The sequence below is a fragment of the Microcaecilia unicolor genome, chromosome 3 (genome assembly GCF_901765095.1).
Source record: "Microcaecilia unicolor chromosome 3, aMicUni1.1, whole genome shotgun sequence".
NCBI lineage: Eukaryota > Metazoa > Chordata > Amphibia > Gymnophiona > Siphonopidae > Microcaecilia > Microcaecilia unicolor.
The window spans coordinates 322,146,586-322,171,089 of NC_044033.1; the positions used below are offsets into that span (position 1 = coordinate 322,146,586).

The following is a 24,504-nucleotide window of genomic DNA, read 5'->3' on the forward strand; positions in this document are numbered from 1 at the left end:
CCCCCCCCCCCCCCCCCCCCCCCCCCCCCCCCGTCCATGCTGCTTTTTTTCTTTGCTCATTTCATCTGCTCTCCAGGGCTTGTGCAGTTGTGCTTCTGTGACTCACTGGTAAAAGGAGAACCAAGGGAGGAAATCAAGGAGGGGAATCAGAACTGAACCGGTTTTGTAGACTTTAAGCTGAATTATTAATTTAGAATGCATTACATCTGGTTCATTTTTAATTTTTATACTAAACTATATTTGTCTTTCTTCAATAAATGTGCTGGAATCCATCTCTCTTCTGTGTGTAATCCTGTTACGTAGCTGAGGTCCATCATTTACCCCCTCTACAACGACTACTGCACTAAATGTAGTTAAGTACTACTTTTCTCACACCCCTTACAAAACATTAGTACTCGGTGTCTTTCAGAAGCAAGTATTATTTTATTAATCATCCTGCCAAGCATTCTACCAAACTGAGAATCCATTCCTTGCACTTTCCAACTCTAGGATATTTTAGATATAATTTATGTATATATGTGTGTCTGTGTGTATGCCTTGGAACATCTGCATTTGTATATGTGCATGTCAAGTTTATACATGAGAAGCCTCTGTTGATGAATATCCAGCATATTTCTCACTCTCTTCTGCATGTCCCAGTGTCACTTTCTATTTTTCTGGCACACAACTGTGCAGGCATGTACTCTTTCACTGGATTTTCCTTCCACTCTTTCATTGGATTTTCCTTCCACTCTGGGAATGAGGAAAGCTCTTGGGACACTTTATCCGTGATTGGCCAGCCCCATGCCTGAAAGAATGGAGCCAGGTTCCTCTTCACCTGCTCAGAAAACAGTTTTGCCCAGAGGTTCATCTTATCACTGTTGTCTTTACTGATCTTGTCATCTTCTGATAGTCTGAGAAGAGCTGAATGAAGGGCTTCCAGCCAAAACCTTCCTGCAACTAAAAAGAACATCATATTTACAATTTATAAGATTGCAAACTTTGTCCACGTACAGTGCTAACCAAGGTAATTCACACAGTAGTACAGGGGTTTGCCTCAAAAAGAATACTTATCAATCTACCTTAGAAGACTCATTGAGTAAATCGAGCCTGCATCGTCTGCAAACTGGTGCAGAATATGGCTGCTCGTCTAATAAAGGGTCCAAACCAGTGGTTCCCAAGCCTGGTCCTGGAGGCACCCCAGCCAGTCAGGTTTTCAAGATATCCACAACGAATATTCATTGTAGGTATCCTGAAACCTGACTGACATGTGTAAAGCCTGGTTTTAGAAAGCCAGCATTTACTGTGTGAATCTGCACTATGTGTAAGATTGTAATGAATAGGGTTTAGGCAGGCTGGAGCAAAACTAAAATCTACAAGTGTATTCCCCTTTTGAGAATGCATATGTATGTCCCAATATAACAATGTCAGGATTTACAGCTGCTCTCTCGCACATATAGGCTTATTAAAAGCTTGTTTGGGCCGGCCCCAGTTTTCCCTTTTATCCCCCCCCCATTTGAAAATACAATTGTTAATTAGTGACATGCATACATGTACTGTACGTTCACAAAATGGCAGGCATATGAGAGTGGAGGGGTAGCCTAATGTTTAGACCTGCAGGCTGTAGCTGCTCACGGTCACAGGAAGTCACTTAACCCTCCACTGCCTCAGGCACGAACTTAGATTGTGAGCTCTCTGGGGGCAACAAATACCTACTGTACCCGACTGAGACAAAATGAAGTACTGACACTTACATGTGTAGATTGTGGAACGCCACCTTACAGTTCTAAACTGCTGTATTTTTTCCATCTTTATAAAATAGCCACTCCTACTACACATGTAGCCAATACATGTGCACTCAATAATGGAGTTGCACACATCCTGACCTAGACATATCAATTCAGATTTCTATATTCTACCTAAAATGGGACTGCATGTGTATTTTTGTGTGTGTGTACATATAGATATGTATGTGGGACTGCACATGTGTTTGTTTGTTTGTGTGTGCGTGTGTATATAGATATCTGTACCCATCTCCTCCATTGCCAACTCCAGACTCTGTTCATTTTATCTTGCTGCACCATATACCTGGAATAGACTTCCTGAGTCAGTACGTCAAGCTCCAGCTCTGGCCATCTTCAAATCTAGGCTAAAAGCCCACCTTTTTGAGACTGCTTTAACTCCCAGCTCCTATTCACTTGTTCAGAACCTATGTCTGTTTTATCATTCCCACCTAAGTAATTCCCTTATCCCTTATTTGTCCTGTTTGTCTGTCTTGATTAGATTGTAAGCTCTGTTGAGCAGGGACTGTCTCTTACATCTTTAGTGTACAGCACTGCTTATGTCTAGTAGTGTTATAGAAATGATAAGAAGTAGTATATAGATAGACACACACACACACATATAAACATAAGTACTGTATGATAGCTAGGGTAGATGAATAGAAACAGAGTAAGATATGTACTTACAGAGAGCTTAGTACTACTCAGCAGTACAATTAGGAAGTAAGACCAGTGCCAGGCAGACTTCTACGGTCTGTGCCTCAAAATTGGCAGGGAGAGATAAAGATTAAGTGCACCAGTGTTTAATCACGAAGAAATGGAGCCTATGCACAGTGTTAGACTGAACTCTGGCCACCTTGTTGAGCAGGCTGGATGGACTGGGCAGGTCTTTATCTGCCAACAATACTTGGCATAAGATAGTATGAATGCAGTATTCTGATCCCAATATTTTAGGATATGATCCCCCTCCTCCAATTATATATAAATCAATCAATTTCCAGGTTACCTGTAAGTACGTCTCCAGACATGTCCATATCTTCCATTCTTCCAGCTTTGCGCCATTTCTCACGTACTGTTCGATCTTTTTGACTCTTTGTTTTGGTTGTAGGTCATTGTGGGCCTTATGTCTGGGAATCCCTAGCACCTCTTCATGGACATACACTGCCCAGAGATTACAGGTGGCCTCAGATGTGTGAGGATGAAAGTCCCATCCAGATCGCTGTTGGTTGTGGCCCAATTCATGGGTAAGACCCCAGGTCCCTTTGGCTTTTATATGTTCCAAGTCCAGCATTTCCTTTACAGATCCTAAGTGACACATTATGGGATAGCCTGCATGCATCCAGCCTACAAACAGGAAATACAAAACCTCTAGTTGACTGACTCTCATAAACAGAAGGACTATTCAATGCCAGTTTTAAGGAAAGAAAAGACCTTGGATGAATCTTGACCATTTTGTATGTTTGTATTGAGACTGAAAAGGCTAGCTAGCTGTTCCACTTTGGATTCAACAGATAGAGAGAGAAAAAAAAACACATGAGATTTTCGTATGCAATATTCTAAAAGCAAAAATAAAGACCACAGAAAAGCTTTTTGCAGTAATATATGAAGCTAGTTTGGGCTACAAGGAACAGAATAACCACTGACAGACTTTGTCAATTTTCCTTTGAATTTATGAGCTAGCCCAAAAACATTAGGAGCCAGTGGCTGAGACCTTTCACCTCCTCTTCCCCATGGTCTTTAATGAAGTTGAAGAGCAGGGTGGGAGAGGGGAGAGAAATCCCTGCCAAAATCTAATGAAGCTCCTTTAAGGCATGATTTATCTCATTCTCTACCGAAGGGAAAAGAAGGCTTAGTAAATCAGGGCTTTAATCCAGCAATGAAGAGCAATGGCCCAGCTACATTTGTCAATTATTAGTTCCACCCTCACATCAATGGGGGCCAGGGTAGATATTAAAGTACAGTAACAGTTGGTGTTTTACCACACCTTAGTTTACTGCAGGATTCACTAACCTGCAGTAAGACGGTACCACAAATTACTAAGTTCCACAGTACAGGAATAATACAACATACACATATGATCAGACACTTAACCACTGCTAATGTCCCTTTGGACCCCTGCAGCACTATGTGGTTAGTGCCAGGGCAGTCTGGAATTATACTGGTGCCTGCATAGTTAAGTGGGCACATATGATTATCCAAAAAGCAGTCCCATCTTTACCCACTTAACTATACAGATGCCAGCAGTGAATATTAGCCAGCACCTGCAAAACTTCCAGGTGGGTGGCTAACCTTGATATTCATTTCCACAGCAAGGACATGGCCTCAGCACTGCATATGTAGGTTAGATTCAGTCTACAGCTGTCAGTGGCTGTATGAGCACTGCCTGTCACAGACTGAATATTGGGCAGTTTATGAATAATCTTGAACTGGATCTCTTCCAAGTGCACATTCATAATAATACCCTGGTTGATATTCAGCCAGTGCTGGTGAACATTTTGTTAAATGCTTAAGTATATAATTATTGCCATACTAGGACAGACCGAAGGTTCATAAAGCCCAGAATCCTATTTCCAACAGTAGCCAATCCAGGTTACAAGTACAAGATCACAAAACAGTACAATACATTTTATGCTGCTTATCCTAGAAATAAGCAGTGGAGTTTCCCCAAGTCCATTTTAATAATGGCTTATGGACTTTTCTTTTAGGAAGCTATCCAAACCTTTTTTTAAACCCTGCTAAGCTAACTGTTTTTACTATATTCTCTGGCAACGAATTCCAGAGTTTAATACATGTTGAGTGAAAAATGGCAATGAATTCCATAGTTTAATTACACCTTGCTGCTCAGACGTAGATATTCAGTGCCGGGCCATGTGCAATCTTTAGGTTTGAAACACTGGTATAGCCAGACCCAGTATTTTGAATGGGCCCAGAGTTAACTTGGATGGTCCCTTCCATGCCCCCCTCCCCCAATCTTCCCAGAGATATGAAAATAAATTACAGGGTTTTTTCACCTATCCCGCATCCAACTTCTCTCCCCTCTCTGGCATTCCCGTATCTGCCCTCCTGTCCCTGAACCCCGTCCCTCCCCAGTGTACCTTGCAGATGCCCCTTGCACTTGTAGAGATTCATTTTCGCTGCTTGTGCCAAACCCGCAGGCTTCCATCTGCCATGCCCCACCAGAATGACGTCAGCAAGGGTGGGACATGGCAGATGGAAGCCTGTGGGGCCAGCACAAGCAGAAAAAATTAATCACTGTAGGTGACAAGGACTCCTGTAAGATACACTGGGGAGAGACGGGGTTAAGAAACAGTAGGGAAGATTCTGGGACACTGCGGAGGAAAGAGGGGATGACCACCGATAGAAGGAAGAATAAGCGAAGGAAGAATACCAGATTGGTGAGGCAAGATTTCCCTAAGCAGATAACATGGGGGTTTACCATGGCAGCCACTATGGTAAAATCCCCACGTCAGCTGTTTAATAAGTGGGAGGAGTAGCTGGCTATGACAGCTAGCACACGGGTCAATGCTGTGCGTTAGTTGTCAGTATTGCCAATAGCACAGCTGAAGTTACCACCACCTCAAGAGGAGGAAGTAAGTGCAGCTAAACTACCAGCAATCCAGTACTGCAACATGCTGTCAGCGGTGGTGCAGTGGTGCATCCCCTGACCCTCCAATTGTTCACCCCACCCTCCTGATAGAGGCTCAATCCCCTCCGATGCAGCACCTGCAACCCTCCAACACAGTCCCAACATCCTGATCAGTCAGTTGCACCTCTTGACACTGACCCTGACACCCCAACACTGACCCCAACATTCCAGGCAGTCGCATGCAATAACCTCACACTCCATGAACCCCCATGACAGCCCTAACCCTCAATCAACTGGGACAACCAGTGCCCTCCTTTCCCCAAACCCCATTCCTTAGACATTAACACCCTGCCCCTGCCAGAGCCCTATCCTCCCCATCCCTCCCCAGGGACTTATCCTGGGGTCAACATTGGTAATTAAGTGGTCCCAGGCGGCAGGGACCCTCCTTTTCTGCAGCTCAGGTACGTGCCCAAATCCAAATGGCACCAATGGCCCCTAATGGTAGTCTGGTGGATGAACCACCTGGGTTCATCCTTCCATAGATAGAGATTCATCTCCACATATGTAAGGATGACCCCTAGCAGTATTCTGGCAGAGGGCGGGGTGTTAAGGTCTAATGGCCGGGGTTTGTGGAAGAGGCAGGCTGGTTGTGCTGGCACCTCAGTGTTGACTATGGATAATGCCTATCATGGGGGGGGGGGGAATTTAAGGAGTGTTGGCATCAGTGTTGGGGGGTGTGCGTGACTGATTGGGGCACTGGGATTGGGTCAGGGAGCAGTGCGAGTGCTGCATTGGAGGGCTGATGAATTGACTGATATATGCAAATGGTGCAAATACCTATGTTAATTCTTATATATAGAAAGGTTATAAATGCAATTTAATGAGTGTGAATATTGATATTTTATACCATAAATATTCATATGCCCATTTTGCCATGTTGATATTTTAGACATCTATCCTGCTTATTTTCGAAGGAGATGGGCACCCATCTTCCGACACAAATCATGAGATGGGCGTCCTTCTCCTAAGGCCACCCAAATCGGCATAATTGAAAGCCGATTTTGGGCATCCTCAACTGCTTTCCATTGCAGGGACGACCAAAGTTCAAGGGGGCGTATCGGCAATGTACCGAAGGCGGGACGGGGGCGTGGTTAAGAGATGGGCATCCTCAGCCGATAATGGAAAAAGAAGGGCATCCCTGACGAGCATTTGGCCGACTTTACTTGCCCCACGCATTGAAAAGGTGCCCGAACTGACCAGATGACCACCAGAGGGAATCGGGGATCACCTCCCCTTACTCCCCCAGTGGTCAGCAACCCCCTCCCACCCAAAAAAAATTACAACACATTTTTTTCCAGCCTCTATGCCAGCCTCAAATGTCATACCCAGCTCCATCACAGCAGTATGCAGGTCCCTGGAGCAGTTTTTAGTGGGTGCAGTGCACTTCAGGCAGGCGGACCCAGGCCCATCCCCCCTACCTATTACACTTGTGGTGGTAAATGGGAGCCCTCCAAAACCCACTCGAAACCCACTGTACCCACATGTAGGTGCCTCCCTTCATCCCTAAGGGCTATGGTAGTGGTGTAGAGTTGTGGGTAGTGGGTTTTGGGGGGCTCAGCACAAAAGGTAAGGGAGCTATGCAGCCGGAAGCAATTTGTGATGTCCACTGCAGTGCCCCCTAGGTGCCCGGTTGGTGTCCTGGCATGTGAGGGGGTCCAGTGCACTACGAATGCTGGCTCCTCCCACGACCAAATGACTTGGATTTGGTCGTTTCTGAGATGGGCATCCTCGGTTTCCATTATCGCCGAAAACCGAGGTCGCCCATCTCTAAGGTCGACCTAAATGTCAAGATTTGGCGTCCATGGTCGTATTATCGAAACGAAAGATGGACGCCCATCTTGTTTCGATAATACGGGATGCCCCGCCCCTTCGCCGGGACATCCTTAGAGATGGGCGCCCTTAAAGATGGGCGCCCAGTTCGATTATAGCCCTCCACATTGCTAAAATGGATGTTTCTGCCACATATATAACCAGTGCATAAATGTCCATTTCTCCCTGAATTTTACAACAGGCTCTTCATCAGCAGAGTTTATTCTAAATTACTTGCAGAACTTAAGACATCCTGGTCTGGATGCTTCATTTTCAATTTGTATGTTCTTTCTAAACAGCAGTTAAAAGTTAAAAGTAGGCATTATACTTCTCTGTGTCTACTTTATATGCACATTTACCCTTGGGAAATTCTAGAAGAGCCTAATGGAACACATAAAATGCTGTTCTACACATTCAAGTCCCTTAAAAAAAAATCCACAGAAGATATAGTATATTTTAAATATCAGAAAAGTTAAATGGTAAAGTGAGTTGAAATATTTTTTGGGGATGAAAGGCTCTGCACATATCTAAGTTATTAGTCCTCTGACTATACAACAAACAGACTACACTTACCAGCAGATATCTGAACATCAGCTATAATCCTCTCCTTGCGCTGTAGAGGTGCTGGAGTCGCAGCCAGTTTACAGATGGCTCTCATTGCTTTATCCCAGAATGAGAGCAGAACTGCAGGGTTCTCAATGGTGCGAACACTCTCAGATGGAACTGTGAAAATGATGCTCTCAGTAGCCAGTTCAGCCCATGGAGCAGGGTAATGGCGGATGGTTTGCAGCCAGTCAGACTGGCTGGTCTTTCCTGTAGCATTGTGAAAAATAGGTCATAAACTGCAATGTCAAACAACCAGGTGAGTTCAGTGAGATTTATTTACAATTTCTTGATACCCCGCTTACAGTCAATAAAGACCCTCAAGCTGCATAAAACACATAAAAACTCATACCCACCCTACCACCCACCTTAAAATCCTCCTCTCTTCCCCTCAGCCCTCCTTCACAAAAGCTCCCTCAAACAACCACACCTTAACAAATGTCCTAAAGTGCAATTAATTTGCCTCTGATTTAGCTTTCGCTGGGAGCTTATTCCACAGCTCTGGTGCAAAGCAACAGAAACTATTATGTTGAGTCAGAATTGCCTTGACCTGGGGATGATATACATCCAAGTGTAACATCTGTGAAAAGCACAAATTCTCTTAGGTGTATACGGGTGAATTAACTGTACTAAATATACAGAAGCACCCACACAGTATTTTAAATTCTGTTCTCTGAACTACCAGCAATCAGTGTAATTCTCTCAAGGTAGGAAAGGAAGCAAGTTTGGATTTAGCTCACTCCTTTTTTGGTTGTACTACTACTACTACTACTACTTTTAAGATAAGTTACAGGAGGTATTTTGTATCCCCCAAGTCTAAGTTAGTACCTGAGGCAAAAGAGGATTAAGTGACTTGTTCAAGATTGTAAGGAACCATAGTGGGATTTGAACCTGGATTTCTTGGTTCTCAGCCTTCTACGCTAACCATCACGTTACTTCTCCATTCCTGGGGTGCTATATCATCAAAGGGTCCTTTTACAAAGGTACGCTGAGAAGTGGCTTGCGGTAGTGTAGGCGTGTGTTTTGGGCACGCGTAGAATCATTTTTCAGTGCTCCTATAAAAAAGGGTGTGCGGCAAAATCAAAATTGTCATGTGTCCATTTTGGGTCTCTGACCTTACCGCCAGCCATAGACCTAGCGGTAAAGAATTTGGGCGGTAAGGACCTACGCACATCAGATGCCACTTGGCGTGCATCGAAAATAATTTTTCAGATGCACATAGCGGGTGTGTGCCAAAAACGAAATTACCGCAAGAGCCACGTTAGTCGGGCAGTGTCCATTTTGGCGCATGTTGGGCACGCTTAGATGCCAACGCGGCTTAGTAAAAGGGGCCCCACATTTGCTATTGGTACAGATCATTTTAGCAACTGTGTTTTGTACCAACTGAGCCTTTTCAACTGGCATCCTGGTAAATTTAAACACATGCTTTACTGCAATCTATGTGGGATGTAATCACTGTATGGGTGATGGTCAACAATTCTTTCCTGCTAAGATATGAGTGTAATTTTTGAACTTCATATAATGCTGTAAACCAATGTTTCCCCAAGTCCAGTCCTGGAGTACCCCTTGCCAGTCAGGTTTTCAGGATATCCACAATGAATATGCATGAACTGGATTTGTAAACACGGCCTCCATTATATGCAAATCTCTTTCATGCATATTCATTGTGGATATCCTGAAAACCTGACTGGCAAGGGGTACTCCAGGAACGGACTTGGGAAACACTGCTCTAAACCACTCCTACAATCTTTTTGTGTAGATAGAGCTGATTATCCACTTGAACACTCAAAATCTTAATCTCCTCCAGTTCTAACAGATGTCTAACCCCCAGTTTATGTCCTCTTCTGATATATCAAATCATTTCATGTTCCTGCAAGTTTAATTTCAATCTGGTCATTTGCAATCAGAAGACTACGTCCCTAAGGCTCCCTTCCTTGTTCCAATTTCCTATGCCTAATCCTGACTAACATGAATAGGTACAATCAAGATCACATCATCAGTGTAAACATGCCTTTCCAATTCATATCTTTCTAACACCCTACCCAAGGATACCTTGAAAATGTTACAACAAAAGTGATGATAAAGACCCTTGAGGATATAACATAAGAATTGCTATACTGGTTAGACCAATGGTCCATCTAGCCCAGTATCCTGCTTTCAGCAGTAACCAATTCATATCACAAGTAGGTGATAGAATCCCACATAGTAGCAAGATTCATGCTACTGATTCCAGGGACAAGCAGTGGCTTTTCCCATGTCTATCTCAATAGCAGAATATGGACTTTTCCTCCAAGAATTTTGCCAAACCTGTTTTAAACCGAAATACACTAACCACTGTTACCATATCCTCTGACAACGAGTTCCAGAGCTTAACTATTCATTGAGTGAACAAATATTTACTCCTGTTCATTTTAAAAGTAGTACCATGTTACTTCAGTGAGTGTCCCCTAGTCTTTGTACTTTTTGAAAGAGTAAAAAAAATCAGTTTACTTTTACTCTTTCTACACCACTAAGTATTTTGTAAACCTCTATCATACCCCCCTCAGCTGTCTGTTTTCCAAACCGAAGAGTCCTAACCTCTTTAGACTTTCCTCATATGAGAGGAGTTCCGTCTCTTTAATGATTCTGGTCGCTCTTCTTTAAACCTTTTCTAATTCCATTATATCTTTTTTAAGATAAGGCAACCAGAACTGCACACAATATTCAAGGTGTGGGCTCACCATGGAGGCATTATAATATTCTTTGTCTTATTTTCTCTCCCTTTCCTAATAATTCCTAGCATCCTTTTTGCTTTTTTTGACTGCAACTACACAATGGGCAGAAGATTTCAGCATATTGTCTACAATGACACCTAGATCTTTTTCTTGGGTGCTGACTCCTAAGGTGGATCTTAGCATCAAGTAAATATGATTTTATTCTTCCCAATGTGCATCACTTTGCATTTGTCCACATTAAATTTAATCTGCCATTTGGATGCACAATCTTCTAACTTCCTAAGGTCTTCTTACATTTTTTTCACAATCCACATGCGTTCTAACAACTCTGAATAGTTTTGTGTCATCTGCAAATTTAATCACTTCACTCATCGTTCCCATTTTCAGATCATTAATAGATATGTTAAATAGTATCTGTTCCAGTACAGATCTATGGGGCACTTCACTATTCACCCTCCTCTACTTACAGAATTGGTCATTTTACCCTACCCTCTGTTTTCTATCCATCAACATGACACTCCTAGATTGAGAGTATTGTTCTTTCCATTAAAAAGATCATACCCATAGCAGTACAACACCCTATATGCCACACTTTTCTAATCATTGCAACAGATGTTCATGAGACATAGTACCTTATGCAGCCATAGATCAAATGTAATAATCACACAATCAAGCCCATTATCTGCCATCACCACAAAGCTAATATTGCCAAATGAACAGTTTTCATGGTATGATGCACTCAATATTCCAATTGAATCACCTGCAAAAATTTATTTGATTCCAAAAAACTCATAACTGATTAAAAGCAGTACAGATCAATTTTGCCCAAAAAAGGCAATAACAAGATGGGATAAATTCTGCACATGGAAAAAAAATCCCTAACAATCCCTCTAACTAATGACCCTTTTAAGCCCTTACCCTACTAGATAAAGTGCCTGACCCCAATGAGTCATTCACAATAGCAACCACCCATTGCAATGGTCCATAACTACCCAGCTTTCCATATTTGGCCAGTAATGGATCAATAGGCAGGAGGACCAGCCTAGTGGTTACCACCTAAGCCAGGTTCAAATCCCACTACTGCTTCTTTTGATCTTGGACAAGTCACTCAACCCTCAGGTACAAAATTAGAATGTAAGCTCTCTGAAGACAGGGAGATATCTAGGGTACCTAAATATAACTCACCTCAAGCTACATCTCTAAATAAATAAACAACACTAGACATTGGGAGCATTTGCTTGAGTAAATGCTGCCAAGCTAGTACCATCAACTTACTCGCCACATCACCATTAACTTCTCCGTCTAAATATCAAATAACATCTATCCTCCTCTACATCCGGAGCACTCATTATAGCAAGGCAGCTGCTTTTTTCTCTATGTATATTTAGATATAATTAGAAATGCATGAGACAATATAACAAAGTTACCTGTAACAGGTGGTCTCCTCGGAGAATACCTGTAGTAGGCTTTCTCTGTGGACAGCTGGATACAAGTCCTGACAGATGGGTGATATCACCAGCAGAGCCTGGGGCAGATTAAATGCTTCTCCTATTTCTACCCTCTGAAAAGCTTTTCAGAAGTCTCACGACACATGTGTATCACTTCGCATCTGCCGCTGTTGTGAGGGGGACTGTCTCAGTCTTTAATATAACTGAAAGTAGACCACAACTCTTTGGGAAGAAGGTGGGTAGTTATGTGAGGACTTGTATCCTGCTGTCCATGGAGAACATGTGCTATTAATATGCTCGCTATAAATCACATGCAATAGTTGCTTCACTGGCTTTTACCTGAGAGCCAGCTTTTCAGAAGGGTACAACAGTTTGGCATTCAAGAAGATCTTACAGTAATGTACTGAAATATATGTTTATGTAATTTTATACCAAACATATGACAATTTCCTTTCCGGTAATAATATAAGGACATGAAGGAGTCCATGGAGCTCACTTTCGAAAGAGAAAAATGACCAAAAAGTGGCATAAAGCAGCATTTGGACGTTTTGCTCACAAAAACGTCCAAATCAGTATTTTCAAAACCTATTTTTAGATGTTTTTCTATGAAGTCCGTCAGAAGTGAGTTCAAATCACAAGGGGACATGTCAGGGGCATTTTAAAGGCAGGATTAGGGAATATCTAACACTTGGACGTTTTACAGCCATAATGCAACAAAAGAAAAATGTCCAGGACTAAAACCAAGATGTTTTGGTCTAAACCTGTTTTCAGAATGAAAAAGGCACAAAAAGGTGCCTTAAATGACCAGATGGCCACTGAAGGGAATCAGGGGTCACCCCCCCCCCCAATACCTCCCCCCAGTGGTCACTGACTCCTTCCCACCCCCAAAAAATGTGGATAAAAATATGACTTACTAGCCTCTATGACAGCTGCAGATGTTAAAGTCAGGTCTATTAGAGCAGCATGCAGGTCCCTGGAGTAGTCTAGTGGTTGGTGCAGTACACAGTGGGGGACCCAGGTCCCTATCTCCCTCTACCTGTCACACTTGTGGTGGAAACTATGACCCCCTTCCAAGGTTATCAAAACTATACTGTACCCACTTCACCTATAAGGGCTATTGTAGTGGTGTACAGTGGGAACAGTGGGTTTTGGAGAGCTCAGGGGACAAGATAAGGAAGCAAAGGTGAGATGTGTACTTGGGACCATTTTTATGGCGTGCACAGAAGTACCCTTTAGGGTGCCTCATTGCTCTCTTCGGATGTCTGGGAGAACCAGTCTACTAAAAATGCTGGCTCCTCCTACATCCCATTATGCACCTATTCAAAATTTTTTTTAATGGACCAAAAAAACAAAACGTCCAAATCACAAAACCTTGTTCAAAACAATATTTTTGAAAAAAACAGATAGGCATTTTTCTTTTTTGAAAATGATCTTCTTTCCTATTTGGATTATGGACATGCAAAACATCCTAAATCAGACTTACACGTCATATCGAAAATGTCCCTCCATGTGTATTTACCGGAACACACAGCAGGAGCATCCATTTTACTAATCAGCAGCATGAAATTACCAACATCTACATGGACATGCTGGCAAGTCCATGTGGAAGCTGCGATTTCACAGTTTCTGCATGAGTGGTACCACTTCCATGTACTATAGTCATTTTATACATCTATATATATCAGTGCCAGCAATTAAGTACTAAGACCACAATTTGTTTTTCACTCTGGAGGTGAAAATAAACAATAGGGGATTAAGAAGAATTACTTCCTTACACCCTCATGTAAATCCTTAGCAAAGCGAGCACTTTAAAAAAATCTGCAAGCTCCTCTATGCTGGTGCAAAATCTGATGGGGAAAATCTATATTATTCTCATTGTAAAGTGGTGAATACACAAACAGATTTTTGGCTCCACCCAAACTCTGCATGATGTGGAGTGCAACATGTAAAATAATGGCTTTCTGAAATAGCTATTTACACATGTATATTAATGTCAGTATTTGCACTTGGAGATGTTTCTAAAATAATCTCATGTGTATTACACATACCATGTATAAAATAAGGAGCTTGTACTGCCCCTTCTACTTTTATGGTGACTTTGCCAAGTTGACAGTTAGTGGGTACTATGATGTACAGAAGACCTCCCCACAGACTAGAGATGACCATCTTCTCCTGGTTCACAGGAAATCTTCGTATAACCACAGGGGCACGATGGAATTTTTGAGCTCTGCTGAGGTCATCAGAATGACAGCCAATCTGTATCTAAAAGGTAGACATTTTTGCTTAGCTGTCAAGTTGGGAAAACATACAATTTTAAGATTTCATGAGCACAAATGTTATATAGTAATTTCTGAAGCTTAAAGTTTTCAAAAGAACTTTAATTAGGCCATCGCATATCACAAGATGAAAACTACTTACTACTTATCATTTCTATAGCACTACTAGATGTATGCAGCGCTGTATACTTGAACACGTAAGAGACAGTCCCTGCTCAACAGAATTTACAATCTAATCAGGACAGACAAACAGGACAAATAAGGAATAAGGGAATTACTAAGGTGGGAATGATAAAACAGACATGGGTGCTGAAGAAGTGAATAGGAGTTAGGAGCTAAAAGCAGCATCAAAAAGGTGGGCTTTTAGCCTAGATTTGAAGGCGTCCAGAGATGGAGCTTGATGTACTGGCTCAGGAAGTCTATTCCAGGCATATGGCACAGGAAGATAAAAGGAATGGAGTCTAGAGTTAGCAGTGGAGGAGAAGGGTACAGATAAGAGAGATTTACCTAATGAACAGAGTTCCCAGGGAGGAGTGTAGGGAGATATAAGAGTGGAGAGGTACTGAAGAGCTGCAGAGTGAATGCACTTGTGAGTCAATAAGAGGAGTTTGAACTGTATGCGGAAATGAATAGGGAGCCAATGAAGCGACTTGAGGAGAAGGCTAATATGAGCATAGCAACGCTGGCAGAATATAAATCATGCAGCAGAATTTTGAACAGATTGAAGGGGAGAGAGATGGCTAAGTGGGAGACCTGTGAGCAGTGCCGTAGCGAGGGCTAATGACACCCGGGGCGGGTCGCCGCTGCGCACCCTTCCCGGGTGCAGCACGGCACGACCCCCCCCTCTGCGGCGCACCCCCCCTCGGGAGCGCAACCCCCCCCCCCCGGACTGCATTCTTACCTGCGGGAGGGCCGATCCGCCCCGAGTGCACATCACTCGGAGCTGCGTCGGCCCCGCTGGTTCGCTGCTCTCTCTGCCCCGGTACAGGAAGTAACCTGTTCCTGGGCAGAGGGAGCAGGGAACCAGCGGGGCCGGCACCCCCCGAGCGCGTGCACCCGGGGAGGACCGCCCCTCCCGCCCCCCCCCCCCCCCTTCCTACGCCACTGCCTGTAAGAAGCAAGTTGCAATAGTCTAAGCGAGAGGTGATAAGAGTGTGGATAAGGGTTTTGGTAGTGTGCTCTGAAATGAAAGGACGAATTGTGGTGATATTATAGAGAAAGAAATGACAGGTTTTAGCAGTTTGTTTAATATGTGCAGAGAGAGAGAGAGAGAGAGGAGCTTTGTGTTAAGCGGAGCCTTTCAGGGAGTGCATTCCACAGTGTGGGGGCTATTCCGGAGAAGGCTCACTTGCAGGTATCACATCATGTAATGTCTTTTGGAGAGGGTGTGGTTAGGGATACCCCTTGGGAGTGTTCTTGGAGGTGTGTAGAGGGTCATCCTATTCTTCAAATACTCTGGCCCATTTCCTTTAAGGGCCTTGAAGATCAAGCTATCAAATTATCAAACGAGGTGCTGTATGATCATGTTTCCATACTCAACATGAAAACTTATATGTATAGTCCCCAAACACTGGACAAACAATATTAATATAACAAAAACTAATGTACAAATTCTGTCATAATAAACTTCAATCTCTGTTAATATATATGTACATGCTGGGCAGAATAAGATGCTAAATCCAATGATATAATCATAAAATGAAGGGGGCGGAGCAAGATGGCGGCAGCAACACCACCTCGCGAGTAACATCGAGTAGTCAGCAGGAGTACAAACCCTTTCTCTATTACCTAAAAAATTTGTTTTACCTCTAAAGAAATATGCCGCATACAAAGAGAAAGGCGTTTGTTAGAGCTGCAGCCCAGGCAGCTCTAACTTCTACACCTACCCAGCAGACGCTCGATAGTTTTCTCGCGAGAACCGCGACGACGGCGTTTGGAGGTCCCGCTGAGTTTGCAGCGCCAGGAGAAGCTGACCTCTTGGGACAGGATATTTCGTTATCCCCTCCTACGCGATCTCAACCGCCACAACCAACTGGGGCCGATTATGTAGGCGACCCGTAAAACCGCGGTGGCAGCGAAGTGGCGAGTCAACTGGGCCCCATAGCGATTTCCCCAGTCGAAGCCTGTGTTTCATCTAAGGCCCAGAAAGTGCCGGTATCACTCGAGGCTATATGGGAGACACTTCAAACGGTCTTAACCTCAACTAGCAAGATCGACTCTCTTGTGAGTAACGTTCAGATTTTGTCAAAAGACCTTATAGCAATGAAAAATGAAGTCTCAGAAAGAATGAAACATTTATCTGATGAAAACGTAAAAATGAAAGAAGTTTCAGCAAAGCTTATACAAGATAATACATTGATTCATACCAGATTGGAGTATTTTAAAAACTACAACAGGAGGCTCAACTTGCGTCTGTTGAATTTTCCAAGAACTTTAGTTTATTCCCCTTTGGATATTTTCAAACGATATTTGATGGAAAATTTGAAATTTACAGAAGATAAAATACCTCCACTCAATAAAGTATATTATTTGCCAGCAAGAAAATTGAAAGATGGCCCCCAAGAACTATTACAAACAGAACCTGTCTTAAATGTTTCGGAACTATTAGAATCATCCTTGACTGAAAAAACTGAAAAACAAACTCTTTTAGTATCCTTTATTTTTCAACAGGACCTGGAACTGGTTAGAAAAACTGCATTAAAGCATTTACAAACCCCATTTTATGGGAAAAAAGTACTAGTCTTTCCAGATGTCACTAAACAGACTCAGGCTAGAAGGAAAGAGTTTTTGGCATTAAGATCTGCAACATTAGCCTTGGGAGCCTCTTTTAATCTCAATTATCCATGTAAATGTAATGTGAAATTTTTAGGGGTTAAATATGTATTTTTTGTTTCTGAGCACTTGAAACAGTTTATTACACAGAAAAAGGTTTTATAATTTATGTTGGAGTTTAGTAGGTCTGATTAGCCTTGGAAAAAGTGACTAATGAAAAAGTAAAATGCGCGGTATATACTGTTAAGCCTTTACCTTTTATTTTTGAAAGATATTTGAAACTAATCTCCTGAGTAGTATTAAGGTCCAGCCCCTTCAATTTGGGGTCTAATACAAGTTGATAATCTATAATTTCCTTATTTAATTTTTTCTTTAGAGAAAATTGCCTGTAACCTGTTAAACTGCTTTACATGTTCAAGATATATTCTTGTAAATTAATGAAAATAATAAATAAAGAATTTAAAAAATAATAATCATAAAATAATCTAATAAATTCTGATAGAGGGTATCCCTCAGAACATGTTGTTACCTGCTGCATGACTATTTGCAGCTGTTTTTCAGGTGATATGATTTCCTTCTTCATATAACTACCTTTAAGTGCACTTACCAGCTTATAATCGAACGAGAAAAACGCCCAAGTTCCGACCTAAATCGGGAGATGGACGTTTATCTCACAAAAACGAATAAAGCGGTATAATCGAAAGCCGATTTTTGGGCGTTTTCAACTGCACTCCGTCGCGGATGCGGACAAAGTTTATGGGGGCGTGTCAGAGGTGTGGCGAAGGCGGAACTGGGGCGTGGTTATCTGCCGAACAAAGATGGGCGCATTTCAGCGATAATGGGAAGAAAGTATGCGTTTTTAGCTAGAATTTAGGACACTTTTCCTGGACCCTGTTTTTTCACGAATAAGGCCCCAAAAAGTGCCCTAAATGACCAGATGACCACTGGAGGGAATCGGGGATGACCTCCCCTGACTCCCCCAGTGGTACCTAACCCCCTCCCACCACAAAAAAATGATGTTTCACACATTTTTATTTTCACCCTCAAATGTCATACCCAGCTCCCTGGCAGCAGTATGCAGGTCACTGGAGGAGTTGTTAGGGGGTGCAGTGGACTTCAGGCAGGTGGACCCAGGCCCATCCCCCCCTACCTGTTACAATTGTGCTGCTTAATGCTTATTAGTTGTCCAACCCCCCCAAACCCACTGTACCCACATGTAGGTGCCCCCCTTCACCCCTTAGGGCTATAGTAATGGTGTAGACTTGTGGGCAGTGGGTTTTGAGGGGGATTTGGGGGGCTCAACACACAAGGGAAGGGTGCTATGCACCTGGGAGCTCTTTGACCTTTTTTTTTGTTTTTGTAAAAGTGCCCCCTAGGGTGCCCGGTTGATGTCCTGGCATGTGAGGGGGACCAGTGCACTACGAATCCTGGCCCCTCCCACGAATAAATGTCTTGGATTTATTCGTTTTTGAGCTGGGCGCTTTCATTTTCTATTATCGCTGAAAAACAAAAACGCCCAGCTCACACATTGTTGAATAAAACATGGGCGTCTATTTTTTTCGAACATACGGTTCGGTCCGCCCCTTCACTGACCCGTTCTCGGAGATAAACGCCCATGGAGATAGGCGTTTTCGTTCAATTATGCCCCTCATGGTTAAAATAATATTTGCCTCACAGTGCATAATAAATAATTCAAATAATATTGTCTAAAAAGCTCTAATGAAGTCACAAAAGCAGAATAGTTATCCTCAATGTACTGTTGATGCAAACACCAAGCTCTTGAACCAGCAACACATACAGCTTCTTGGAATTAAGTGAAAGTATATCCTCACCCATGTCCCTAATGCAGTTTCTAGAAACAAAACCCATGGAGTCGGGTGTTAAGGGGCGTTATGATAGCAGTGCATGAACATAACTGTGGTGTTTGCATCAACAATTTGTGGCTTTATTAAAGTTTGTTTGGGACTATAAGTTACATGTTCCCTTGGCACACTTAGACGCCTGCAATTATGTCAGGTCTATGACTGATGCAACTAGGAGCACCCAGATGATGCCCCGATAGCAGGTTAAAATACAGTTTTATAATGGAATCTGGGTGCCCAGAAACAATTACAGAATAGGCTCTCACTGTGCAGCATCTGGGCACCTAAAAGAAGACGTCCACTTAAAGAATTACCCATTAATACAGAAGATGGCCAAATTTATGCATCCATATCACTGCTTTGCAGATTGTATTAAGCAATGATGAGACTTCACTCTAGAGCTGTGAGGAGCATCTGCTTGTCGATAACAAAAATGAATGTAGGCTGCCAGCCAGCGTTATAGCAGGGGCGTAGCCAGAAAACAGATTTTGGATGGGCCTAGGCAAGAATTAGGTGGGCACCAAGTGTTCTCCCCCACCACCAAAAAAAAATCTCAGCTGGCGGGAAAATGCTTCTTTCCACCTTGGCAGTCTGCAGCAGGCATGCGCTGAAAACTGAGCATGTGCAGGTGCCAGTATCATGGAGAGTAGCGCTTTCGTTACCATCGGGGGAAGCCTTCAGCTGACAGAGCTTGGGATCCCCACCAGCTACCACTAAATATGTGGTACTGTTGGTTGGGCCTGAGCCCTAAGTGGGTGGGCCCTGGCCCACCCAGGCCCACCTGTGGCTACGCCACTATGTTGTAGAATCCTTTTTGTGACTAGTGTGCCAGTTCTGTTGTTCTCAAAGGAGATGAACTACTATGTACATTTTCTGAATGGCTCAGTACTTTTAAGGTAGTATGTGAGGATCACTCACCTTTCTAGCTGAGGTTACTGCAATGATGAAGAGCATCTTCCAGGTGAGAAGCTTCAAGGGGACTCAAAAGGTGGCTTCATTAATGAAGCTAGCACTAGGTTTAAGGCCCAAGGAATGGAGGGACTTCTATAGTGGAGGCTTGACATAGAGAAATCCCTTCATGTAACAAGCAATAATAGTACAGTGGGAAGCTGGAAGATATCCACTGGGGCTTGCTGAGTTGAGGGATTCTGAAGGTTTAAGAAAGACATGATGCACATGGGATGCAGAAATGTGAAGGAGATATATGAGATAGGAGGTGAGAGACTGATAAGCCCAATTCAGAAGAAGGACGTTGGAGTGATAATGTCTATGGATCTCAAGGTGGTGAAACAACGTGACAAGGAAGTGGCCACTGCCAGAAGAGTGCTAGGCTGCACAGAGAGAGAGAGAGAGGGATAACCAGTAGAAGAAAGGAGGTGTTAATGTCCATGTACAATTCATTGGTGAGGCCCTACTTCAAATGTTGTGCTCAGTTTTGAAGACTGTATCTCACTAAGAACATAAGAAGACCTAATGCAGTTTAGAGAAAAGTGGCGAAAATGGTATGGAGTTTGCATCACAAAATGTATGAGAAGAGATTTGATGATGTAAATATGTATACCCTGAAGGAAAGGAGGTACAGGTTTGATATGATACAGACATTTTAATATTTGAAAGGTATTCATATACAAACAAACCTTTTCCAGAGATGATGAAGTGATAGAACTAGAGGACATGAACTGAGGCTGCGGGGGTGGGGGGAGGAGGTCGACTTAAGAGTAATGTCAGGAAGAACGTTTCCCACAGAGAGGGTGGTGGACACCTGAAATGCCATCCCATGGGAGATGGTAAAGAAGAAAACTGTAAAAGAATTCAAAAATGCATGGTATAAACGCAAAGGATTCCTATATGGAAAGAGAAACAAAACTTAGTGGTGCTTAGACGGCAAGTCCACTAATTGGGCAGATGTCTATGATCTGTACACCGATTATGGCTAGACAGATCTGGATGGACTGGAGTGGGATTCAATGGTAACTTCAGTAGTTGAGGAGTAAGACCAGTGCCGGGCAGACCAAGGACCAAGGACAGATCAAGATCAAGTATGCATATGTTATATCACATATCATATCATATACTATCCCTTTTGCTGTCTATTAAGATGTTTTAATGTGTATTGTGTTGACACTGTAAGTAGCATACTATGGTATAATGCAGTGGTTCTCAAACCTGGTCCTGGAGGCACCCCAGCCAGTCAGGTTTTCAGGATACTCACAATGATTATTGATGAGATACATTTGTATGCAGTGGATGCAGTGCATGCAGACCTCTCTCATGAATATTCATTGTGGGTAACCTGAAAACCTGACTGGCTGAGGTGCCTCTAGGACCAGGTTTGGGAACCACTGGTATAACGTACAGTGTTATTTAATTATTGTACTGTTTTATTCATTGCCTATGTCTGGGTTACACTTGCTATACACCGAAGGGTGAATTTCTTCAAAAAAAGGGTAAATAAATCCAAATAAATAAGAAATGTCCCATATGGAGATTCATTCCTGGCCAGCAGAGAAGACAGATCAGATTGAACACTCACAGAATCTTTTTTGGTGTCATTGAGCATAAGGCAGCGGGAGGGAGTATCAAAGGGGTCAACAGACTCTGTCTGAAATGTGATGGAGTCTGAAAAGGACAGCGGTAGTAAATATGCTAGCTCCTGTTCAGAATTAGATGTAATAGGAAAGACACTATAATGCTTGAGAAGGCCAATCCTCTCTCTGTGTCAGGTAACTCCAGTCAAAAGCTCCTGATTGATAGTTCACATTAGATAAGTCCTTATGACAAACTTTTACAAACTCATCAAACATTTTTGCAGGAACTAGTGTGGTTGTTCCTGTAAAACTATGGAATACAGAAGATGAGGAGGACTCGACAGCTACTGTGACCAGCACCAGTGTAGAAGTTGTCTATTACAAAAGTACATAAGTACTGCCATACTGGGAAAGGCCAAAGGTCCATCAAGCCCAGCATCCTGTTTCCAACAGTGGCCAACCCAGGTCACAAATACCTGGCAAGATCCCAAAAAAGTACAAAACATTTTATACTGCTTATCCCAGAAATAGTGGATTTTCCCCAAGTCCATTTAATAATGGTCTATGGACTTTTCCTTTAGGAAGCCGTCCAAACCTTTTTTAAACTCCGCTAAGCTAGCTGCCTTTACCACATTCTCTGGCACCGAATTCCAGAGTTTAATTACACATTGAGTGAAGAAAAATTTTCTCCGATTCGTTTTAAATTGTGCAAAGGACTACACAGAAGCAGAAGAGATAGCACGGAACAGCTCTCATTCTATATCTGGAATTTCTGCACAAGTGGGAAATGAACTGCAGAGGGGCTGCAGCTAGGTAAAGGAGTCTAAGTGCTGCTTCAAGACCTGAGTTGATAGTGTGTTGATATGCTTATATTCTTCCAAGAATGAGGAAAAGGTAGAAAAGGCCACTTTCCCCTCAGACTTTTGCAGGCACTTTGATAGCAACTATGCTACAGGCCTAGTAGACTTCAGGGTCAGCTTTTCTCTGTTTAGAGTCATTCAGATTCCCTTAGTCAACAGAAGCCCACAGATCACCATGCTCAAAGATTGAAGGCAGCTCCATTGAAGATGCTTGACTCATATGAACAGGGGTTGTGGCCGGATACACAAAACTGACCCTTTTCTGACTTTTTTCTTGCAGGAAACTCTTCACTGCTGTGATCAGGAAGGCTGATTATTCACTTCCCTGTTACCTCACTTCACAGGGGACAGACTGAAAGCAGCCCAAGAGAACCTCAGCCTGGTACTAAAGCCCTGGGAAGGGAGGTAAATCTGGGCTGGAATCCCACAGGTCAGAGGAGCATATAGAAAACCTATAGGGAGAAAATCTGAGGAGGAAGGGGGAGTGTCCAGGGGCAAGCACCAATCCTCAGACTTACAAACCAGAAAATAAAAGACCTGGTCAGTAGGGGAGAAATCACAGCCCTGGGAAAGAAGCCACCCAGAGTATTCTGCCTAACAAGATCAGAAATGAAATGTTTTCCTAATGTATATGTTGTGGGTTAATATAACATCTGGGGATGGAAGATTCTATTTTCAAAGTTTGTGTGTGTTTGGCAGTGGCTGTCAAGCTGAGTGTGTCTGTTGAAAGGCAGCCAGCCTTTTTGGTTCTTGGTTGTGTTTTTAAAGGAGTTCTGAAAAGGAAAATACTCCCAAGACAGTGGGTTTAAGTCCAACCTGTGAGGCTATGAAAATGAGCCTGTGATTGTGGGTTCAAGCCCACATGAGAAGCTAAAAACTGATTTGCATATTGCTTGAGCCTGGGACTGTGAGTTCAAGTACCACCTGAGCTCCCAAGAAGCTCTGAGAGAAAAGGACATTTCTCTGGTAAGTGAACATTATTTTGCTTTGTGCTTTGGGAACTTAAAGATTTATTTATTTATTTATTTGTAGCATTTGTATCCCACATTTTCCCGCCAATTAGCAGGCTCAATGTGGCTTACATTTGCCGTAGTGGCGATTGCCATTTCTGGTAACAGAATTACATTCGGTATTGCATTAAGGTGCATACATACATGGTAAAGAAGAATACATTATGGTATTTCACATAGGTTCCAGTGTAATAGTTTAGTTTGTAACATTTGTTAGGTCATCAATTATCTAAAAATCGTTTTCGACATTAGTATTAAAGTGGTATTGCTTGTTCGTTGATAGTAATGAGGTTGGTCAGTCAAGTGATAAGAGATTGGGGTTTAAAGGGGGAATTGTAGGTTATTGATAAGCAGAATAAAAATATAAAAGCAAACTTTATCAACTAATCTCCATACTCTTTCCCCCCTAGTTTAAAACTTGATCTTTGTACCACAGCATTAACAGATAGCCTCTAGCAGGCACTGCAGGACCTAGTTTAGTCTTCATTTATAGTCAGTTCTTCTAATTAGGATAATAAGCGAGGAGTGCTCTTACAGAGTTTTAATTACATTCCATTACTTTCTAAGAAGAAAACACTAAATAAATCACACAATATACCATATAAGCTAAAGACATTTTTATATTAGACCAATATCCTTAATACTTTAGCAAGTTTTAAATGATTGAAAAACTCAAAAATACTAGGATGGAGTCAGCAGTCCAGCAGCAAGAGGGGTGCTATCCAGTCTTTTGCTTTGAGTGTCACATGTATGATTACCTCCCAGTTAGTGAGCGGTTATATGTGTGTGCCCGATGCAAAGAGCTCCTAGCTGTCAGAGAATGGGACTGGTCTCTTGAGGCTAGAATAGCAGACTAACAGAGAGATACATAGAGGAGACTTATAGGGACGTTGTAGAGAAGTCTCACCTCCAGTCTGGCAGCCTCTGTGCTGCCTTGGAGAAGGGAGGTCTCCTAGAAGGAGAGCATCACCCTGGTGAAGTAGGAAGTACTCCTGGAGCCAGGACCCGCCCACCAGGGGATGCAATATCCTCTTGCACCAAGGATATATCTCTGAGAATTTCTGCCCAGGCAGGAAGGGTTAGGACAGCTGTTATAGTTGGTAATTCGATCATTAGACATGTAGATAGCTGGATGGCTGGTGCATGTAAGAATCGCCTGGTCACTTGCCTGCCTGGTGCGAAGGTGGCGGACCTCATGCGTCACCTAGACAGGATC

The 24,504-nt window shown here is 42.8% G+C and overlaps 1 pseudogene; it reads right to left on the bottom strand.

Annotated features, from left to right (window-relative positions):
* Positions 1-461: 461 nt before the first annotated feature.
* Positions 462-24,504, bottom strand: part of LOC115466834 — a 76,659-nt pseudogene continuing 52,616 nt past the window's right edge.